Genomic DNA, 8,322 nt, shown 5'->3' with positions numbered 1-8,322 from the left:
TGGGAATTTTGGTTGTTCTTGGTTGGATAATGTTTTTCCATGTTTTTCTTATGATTCTTCTTGTTATAATTATGGTTTGAACATGTGATTGCATGGTAATGTTCAATTGATGCATTGTTTTGGTTTTGGAAATTTTATGCCCTCAATATGTTTGTTAAAATGCCTAAGAGAATGATATTATCACATAGTCTGACTATTACTGAAAACTTTGCATTGCATAACATGGTAATGAAACTTAAATTGGTTTGGTTGATTTTGAATGGATTGGGGAGGCCTTGGTGGCCATGCCTTTGGTTTAATTAGAAATTCTTGTGCGGTACATGAGTATCCCCTAAGTGTTGGCTAATGGCATTATATGTAAGCTAAAGTCGGTATGATAATACCACTTCATAATGCCTTGGTAACAAACTTTGGAATTAGTGCTTTGGTTAAGCGCTTAAGTTTTAATTGGGTGATAATGGTGGGTCATGATAGCTAACCGTGAAAGTGTGAGTCTAATGGGCGGACACTAGAAACTCACATTTGCTGATATAAGGGTTGGTTAAGGTAACCATATATTTGTGGGGTACATGAGAATCCCCTAATTTATACTTTTATATATGTATCATGGAGGGTTAAGGGTACACGGGAATCCCTGGCCCCTATGATATCTCTAGTTTGTGCATGCACTGGGCCCCGTTCATAGGGTAACACTAGACCCATATAGCTTGTGGGTGGTTTTAGGATGGTTAAGCTACACAAACTCAGGTTAAAGGTCTTAAATGCATGCCAAACCCGATTCCATCTTCCGACATAGAATATATATATATATATGTATTAATGTTCTTACATATGGTTATTTACTTGGTTTTGAATATTGGTATTATTTTATCCTTACTCCTGAGTGTATGTTAGAGTTCACCCGCTAAAACATCTTCGGGTGCTGTATCCCCATATGATCCAAGAACCGTCCATACTGCTTCTTCTGCCCAGTGACTTAGACTCGGGGACAACTCTATATTGGATCTAAGTAGTGAGCTTCCATACTCTGGAAGGCTCTATTTCATGTTACGATCTTCTTTACATACTTTTGTTATTTCTTAGACTTTGGTTTTAGGCTATGGTCAGAGCCATGTCCCGAATGGATGTTGTTTTAATTTTGGATAGAGTCTTTGTGGGACTACTTTAGGTTGGCATGGGTGGTGTCAGTATTGGTGTTTACCTTAGCATTGGTATTGGTATCGGGGCTGACAGTATTTGACTATATTTGATTTATGATTTTTCTATTCTATCTTGTTATATCTATGTTTGAAATTTATCCAACATAGAGTGCAGGGCAATTATTGTTAGGTTTTGGGGGCGGTCTCTGGTCCTGGTCTAACCTGAGGAGCCCGGCATAATTAGGCCCTGGTTTGGGTCATGCCATATTGGTATCAGAGCCCTAGGTTTATGGTCACTTAGGAGTCCACAAAGTCGTGTCAAGTAGAGTTTCTTTTAAGGGTGTGTAGCGCACCACACTCATAAGGAAGAGGCTACAAGATATTTAGGAATGTTTCTCATTCTTTCATTTTATTTTCAAGCTGTAAAGTCTAAGGTCCTAAATTCTTCTTTAATACCTATTTGGTTGCTTTTTAGATCATGCCTCCTCGATGATCTGAAGCTTATGAAAACTTCTCTGTCCCATCTGGGGACAATGTTAATGGGACACACTCTACTCATGGGATATATACCCGGTCTAGGGGCCTAGTTCTATATTATTCTGGAGTTCTCTCGATTCCCTCTATCCCATCTTAAACTCCTCATGATAAAGTGACAAATATTGTGTTTCGTCAGTCCATCTATATATTGGTAAAGTTGGTAGCTACTTAATCTGAGCGTGGTGTTTCTTTTACTCTATCTCTTGAGGCCACTAAGGTTAGCCAGTTTATGAGGTTGAACCCTTCAACCTTTACTGGTGTTAAGGTAGAGAAAGATCCTACGTGTTTTCTGAATAAGATGGAAAAAATCTTTGATATTATGCATGCCATTAATATGGAGGGTGCGGAGTTTACTACCTACTAGCTGAAAGATATGGCTTATTAATGGTATGAGGAATAGGATCAAGAAAGAGGTGACGTTGATGAGTCATCACTGTGAGAGAATTTCTCTAATACTTTTCTGGACCACTTCTTTTCTCAAGAGTTGAGGGAAGCAAAGACAGAAGAGTTTGCCAATTTGAGGCAAGTTAAGATGCCTATCAAGGAGTATGCCTTGAACTTTTTACCAGTTGTCTTGGTATACTCCAGAGATGGTTTCTAGCATGAGGGCTAAAATAAGGAAGTTCACTTCTGGGTTATCTAGAGAGTTTCTATTGGAAAGTAAGGCTGCCTTATTGATCAAGGACATAGATATCTCTAGGTTAGTTGTATACATGCAGTAGATAGAGAAAGAGAAGAATAAGCAAGCTAAAAAAAAAGAGGTAGGGCAAGAAGATTAGGTTTTCTGAGTAGAGTGGTGGGCAATAGTAGAGTGGTAGGGATGGTGGGAAATGACCCAAGAAGAAGTGGGCAATTTTGGGTCTTACTCAACGACTAGTGCTCCTTACCTGAAGCCATCAGGTGAAAGATGTTTCTATGGTGGCGAAAACTTTAGGGAATATGGTGCCCAATCTCAGGCTAGTGAGGCCCAGTTGAATCTATCATATCTTCTCTGTAGGTTTTATGGTAGATCGTGTTGCGGTTTCTGTGACAAGGAGAGAGATAGGTGCTTCAACTATGACCAGTCAGGGCATATACTTAGAATCTTTCCTTTTGGTAAGGTTGATTCGGGAGCAAACAAGGTGCCAGTTACTTCATCATTAGCTCTGACACCAAAGGGTGCTCCATATAGTCCTGACACTGGTCAGAATCATCTTTATGTTCTCACTACCTAACAGGAGTCCAAGGCCTTGCTTGATGTCGTGACTGGTACAATGAAAATCTTTTCCCATGATATGTACTATTTACTTGATTCGAGGTCCTCTCTTTCTTATATGACCCTATTTATGGCAGTGTATTTTGGTTGTGGTTCGGAGTTTGTTTCAAACTCTTTTTTTGTTTCTACCCGAGTAAGTTACTTTGATTGCTAAAAGATTCTAGAGGGGGTGTGTTGTATCTGTTGGCTGTAAAGAAATTTTTGTGGATCTATTTGAGTTAGATATGATGAATTTTGATGTTATATTGGGGATGGATTGGTTACACTCGTGCGACGCTTCTCTAGACTATCAGACCTATAAGGTTGTCTTTAAATTCCCTAATGAGCTGGTTGTTGAGTGGGAGAGTGGTTCCCTAGCTCCTAAGGTAAAGTTCATATCTTATCCTAGAGCTCAAAGATTGATCTCCAAGGGGAGTCTATATCATCTAGTCTGGGTTAAAGATTCTAACTCAGATGGTCCTTCTTTGTATTCCATTTCAATGGTGAATGAATTTCTTGAGGTCTTTCCTGATGACCTTGCTGGTTTTCCTCCTGATAGGGAGATTGAGTTTGGGATTGATCTTATTTTGAACACTCACCCGATTTATATTCCTTCATGAATGGCTTCGGTTAAATTAAAAGAACTTTAGAAGCAGCTTAAGGATCTTTTGGATAAGGGTTTCATCCGTCTTGGTTCTCGGTGAAGGTGCACCAATGTTATTCATGAGTAAGAATTATGGTTCCCTTTCGAGGTGTATTGATTACCGAAAGTTGAATAAGGTGACAGTAAAGAATAAGTATCCTCTTCCAAGGATAGATGATTTGTTTGATCAGTTGTAGGGCGATAAGTTTTTCTCCAAGATTGATCTTCAATTCGGGTATCATCAGTTAAAGATTAGGGAAGAGGATATCCCTAAGACTGCCTTCGGTACCCGGTCTAGGCATTTTGAGTTTCTTGTTATGTCTTTTGGGTTGACCAAAGCCCTTACGACATTTATGGATTTAATAAATAGGGTCTTCCATAAGTTTCTGGATCTATTCATCATTGTTTTCATAGATGATATTCTGGTGTATTCTAACAGTGAGGTAGATCATGCAAATTACCTTCACATTATATTGCAGACCTTGAAGGAGCAGCAGTTGTATGCCAAGTTTTTTTAAATGTGAATTTTGGCTGAACGTTGTCACTTTTTTAGTTTGTGGAGATTTTTTCGACTATAACTTCCCTATTGACTAAGTTGACTTAGAAGAAGGTAAAGTTCTTGTGGTCTGATGCTTGTGAGGGGAGTCTTAAAAAGCTCAAAGATAAGCTAACTTTGGCTTTGGTTTTGGCTTTGCTTGAAGGAACTGATGGGTTTGTGGTATACTGTGATGCGTTCCGTGAGGGACTTGGTTGCATTTTGATGTAGCATGGAAAGGTAACAGTTTATGCCTCTGGGCAATTAAAAGTGCATGAGTGGAATTATCCGACCTATGACTTAGAGTTATTGGTTGTGGTATTCGCATTGAAAATCTGGTGTCACTATCTTTATTAAGTGCATTTGGATATCTTTTTTGATCATAAGAGCCTACAACATGTGTTTACTCAGAAAGAGCTTAACCTCAGGCAAAGGAGATGGCTTAAACTTCTCAAGGATCATGGCATGAGTCTTCACTACAATCAGGTAAAGCTAATATGGTTGTTAATGCTCTTACCAGGTTGTCCACGGGGAGTCTAGATTATTTAGATAATGACAAGCGGGTGTTGGTGAAGGATATTCACTATTTTGATAATCTTGTGGTTTACCTCTTAGAATTCGAGGATGGTGGTATATTCATTTAGAAAATGGCGCAATCATCCCTTAGTGCTGAAGTCAAGAAAAAATAGATATCGGATCCTACCTTGATGAGGATCAAGGGTAACGTTGGTAGGCAGAAGGTGATGACCTTTGAGATTAACGGGGATGGTACTTTGTGGTACCAAGGGAGATTATATGTTCCCAATGTACACGGTTTGCGAGAGAGGATCTTGGCTTAGGTGCACGAGTCATACTATGTTGTGCATCATGGTTCGATGAAAATATATCATGAACTCAAGGAGACGTATTGGTGGAACAATATGAAGAGGTATATGGTTAATTTTGTAGGTAAATGCACAGTGTGTCAACAAGTAAAAATTAAGCATATGAGGCCTGAATGATGTCATCAAGAAATTGAGTTGCCTGAATAGAAGTGGGAAGTGATCAACATGGATTTTTTTATCAGTCTTCCTCAGTCTCGAAACCAATCTAATTTGAGTTAGGTTATCTTGAATAGGATGAAAATGTCGGTTCACTTTCTGTAAGTGAGGACTAACTTCTCGGCTGAGTATTATGCGAGGTTGTACCTCCAAGACATTGTGAAGTTGCATGGGGTACCGATATCTATCATCTCTGATGTGGGATGCAGTTTACATCTCACTTTTGGTGATTATTTTAGAAAGTGTTGGGGATTAACACGAGTCTTAGTATTGTTTTTCACCCACAGTTAGATGGGCAAGAAGAAAAGACTATTCGATATTAGAAGATATGCTTAGAGCTTGCGTGATTGATTATAGTGGTATTTGGGTTGAGCATTTCCTCTTGTGGAGTTTTCTTATAATAATAGCTACCACTCTAGCATTGGGATGGCTCCGTTTGAAGCCTTGTATGGTAGGAGGTGTAGATCTTTTATCAGGTAGTTAGAGGTTAGAGAGGTAAATATGTTTGGTTCAGATTTGGTCCATTAACCTATAGAGAAGGTGAATGTGATTCGGGATAGGCTTAAGGCTGCCCAAAGTCGCCAAAAATCCTATGCAGATATGAGGCAAAGAGTCTTGGATTTTGAGGTTGGAGATAGAGTGTTCCTGAAGGTGTCTCCCATGAAAGGAGTGATGCATTTGGGAAGAAGAGGAAGCTTAGTCCCCGGTATGTAGGTCCTTATGTGATTTTGAGAAGGGTTAGCAATGTTGCTTATATGTTGGAATTGCCTTCTAGTTTGAGATCCATTCACCCGGTACTCCATGTCTCAATGTTAAGAAAATGTATTAGTGATCCATCGCAAATTATGCCTTTCAAGAATATTGGTATTTTGGATTCTCTGTCTTATGAAGAGATCTCGGTTGAGATCTTTAATCTTCAGGTTATTCGGTTGTGTAACATGGACGTGGCCTCGGTAAAGGATATTTGGAGAAACCATAAGGTTGAAGAGGCTACACGGGAAGCTAAAGAGGACATGAAGTCCAAGTTTTCATTCTTGTTTTTTGCTCCAAAAATTTATGCGGAAGGTATGTTTTCTTCATAACATATTTGTTTTCAAACTTTGTTAAAGGAAGTGTTGATTCCTTGGTATCTCTATTTTTGGTCTTAAAGGTAAGGGCAGAGACCTTTGGGGAGGGGAAATTTGTTTGTACTTGTGCTACCTTGTTCCATCATTCGGGGACGAATGATCCAAGTGGAGGAGAATTGAAACACCCTGAGTTTTGACCCTTTGAAATTTCCTGAGTTTGAGGTTCTGGACACCATACAACTTTAGGGTTCTTATCGTATGATGTGGATACGATTTAGGTTCCCCAACTCGTATGTTACTCAGTGTGGTTTGGTTGGTTTCTGTCCAAGGTAAGAATGGCATCATAAGGGTCGTATGGAGATGGTACAAGTGGTATAGTCTAATTTATATATTGTCTAGTATCCAACCCCTTTGATTCTATTTTGGAAATGGTTTGGGGGTACTAATCATATGGTATGGGTACGACTTAGGCAGAAAGAGTCGTATGATGGGTACCACTTGTATGTGGTTTGGGGAGAGGGTGGTCATGCCCTTTTGCAGAATTTTTACAATTTAAGTTGGGGGTATTCTGGACATTTCCTCTCTTAACCTCTTTTGACCCTATGACTTAAAACACTAATTGGACTTTATTTACCTTAAATTCTCAATCAAAAACACTTTAAAAACTCTAAAATCTCTCTCAAGCTTTGGGTTCAAAAAAGAGGCTAGGGTTTCCTCAAGGTTATTCACTAAGGGCTTTCAAGGGTAAATCTCTCTATCTTCTTTAGAATCTAAGGCATATTATTCCTTCCTCATTGTTAGTTCAACTAAAAACATGTTTTACTGATTGATTTTCATGGTACCATTATGTTATTGTTTGGGTTTTGAAATATGTGTTGGGGTTTTTGGTTGTTATTGGGTAGATAATGTTTCCTATATTTTTCTTATGTTTTTTCTGTTATATTTATGGTTTGAACATGTGATTGCATGGGAATGGTCAATTGATGCATGGTTTTGGTTTTGAAAATCTTACGCCCTAAACATGTTTGTTAAAATGCTTAAGAGAATGATTTTGTCACATAGTCTGACTATTATTGAAAACTTTGCATTGCATAATATGGTAATGGAACTTAATTTGGTTTGGTTGATTTTAAATGGATTGGGGAGGCCTTGGTGGCCATGACTTTGGTTTAATTGGAAATTCTTGTGGGGTATATGGGAATCCCCTAAGTGTTGGCTAATGTCATTTCTTGCAAGCTATAGTCGGTATGATGATACCACTTCATAAAGCCTTGGTAACAAGCATTAGAATTTGTGGTTTGGTTATGTGCTAAAGTTTTTAATTGGGCAATAATGGCGGGTTGTGATAGCTAACCGTGAAGGTATGAGTCCAATGGATGGATATTGGAAACGCATGTTTACTGACATGAGGGTTGGTCATGGTGACACTATACTTGTGGGGTACAAGGTAATCCCCTAAGTTATACTTATATACATGTATCATGGAGAGTGAAGGGTACACGGGAATCCCTGACCCCTATGATATCTCTAGTTTGTACGGCTAAATGTACTGGGGCCCGTTCAAGGGATGACATGGGACCCATATAGCCCGTGGATGGTTTTAGGACTGTTAAGCTACATAAACCCAGGTTAAAGATTTTAAATGCATTCTAAACACAATTCTTTCTCCCGGCATAAAATATATACATATGTATTAATGTGCTTGCATATGGTAATTTACTTGGTTTTAAATGTTGGCATTATTTTATCCTTAATCCTGAGTGCATGCTAGAGTTCACCCGCTAACCCGTCTTTAGGCGTTGTATCCCTAATGCGATGCAGGAATCGACCATACTACTCCTCCTGCTCCTTGACTTGGACTCGGGGACAACTTTGTGTTGGATTGAAGTGGTGAGATTCCATACTCCGAAAGGCTCCATTCTATGTTATGGTCTTCTCTACATACTTTTGTTATTTATTAGACTTTGGTTTTTGCCTATGGTTGGGGGCATTTCCCGACCAGATGTTGTTTTAATTTCGGATAGAGGCTTTGTGGGACTACTTTGGGTTGGTATGGATGGTGTCAGTATTGATGTCATCCTTGACATTGGTATTGGTATTGGGGCTAAGAATATTTAACTGTATTTG

This window comes from Capsicum annuum, chromosome 3, assembly GCF_002878395.1.
Source record: "Capsicum annuum cultivar UCD-10X-F1 chromosome 3, UCD10Xv1.1, whole genome shotgun sequence".
NCBI classification, from domain to species: domain Eukaryota; kingdom Viridiplantae; phylum Streptophyta; class Magnoliopsida; order Solanales; family Solanaceae; genus Capsicum; species Capsicum annuum.
This window is presented reverse-complemented; position numbering follows the sequence as displayed.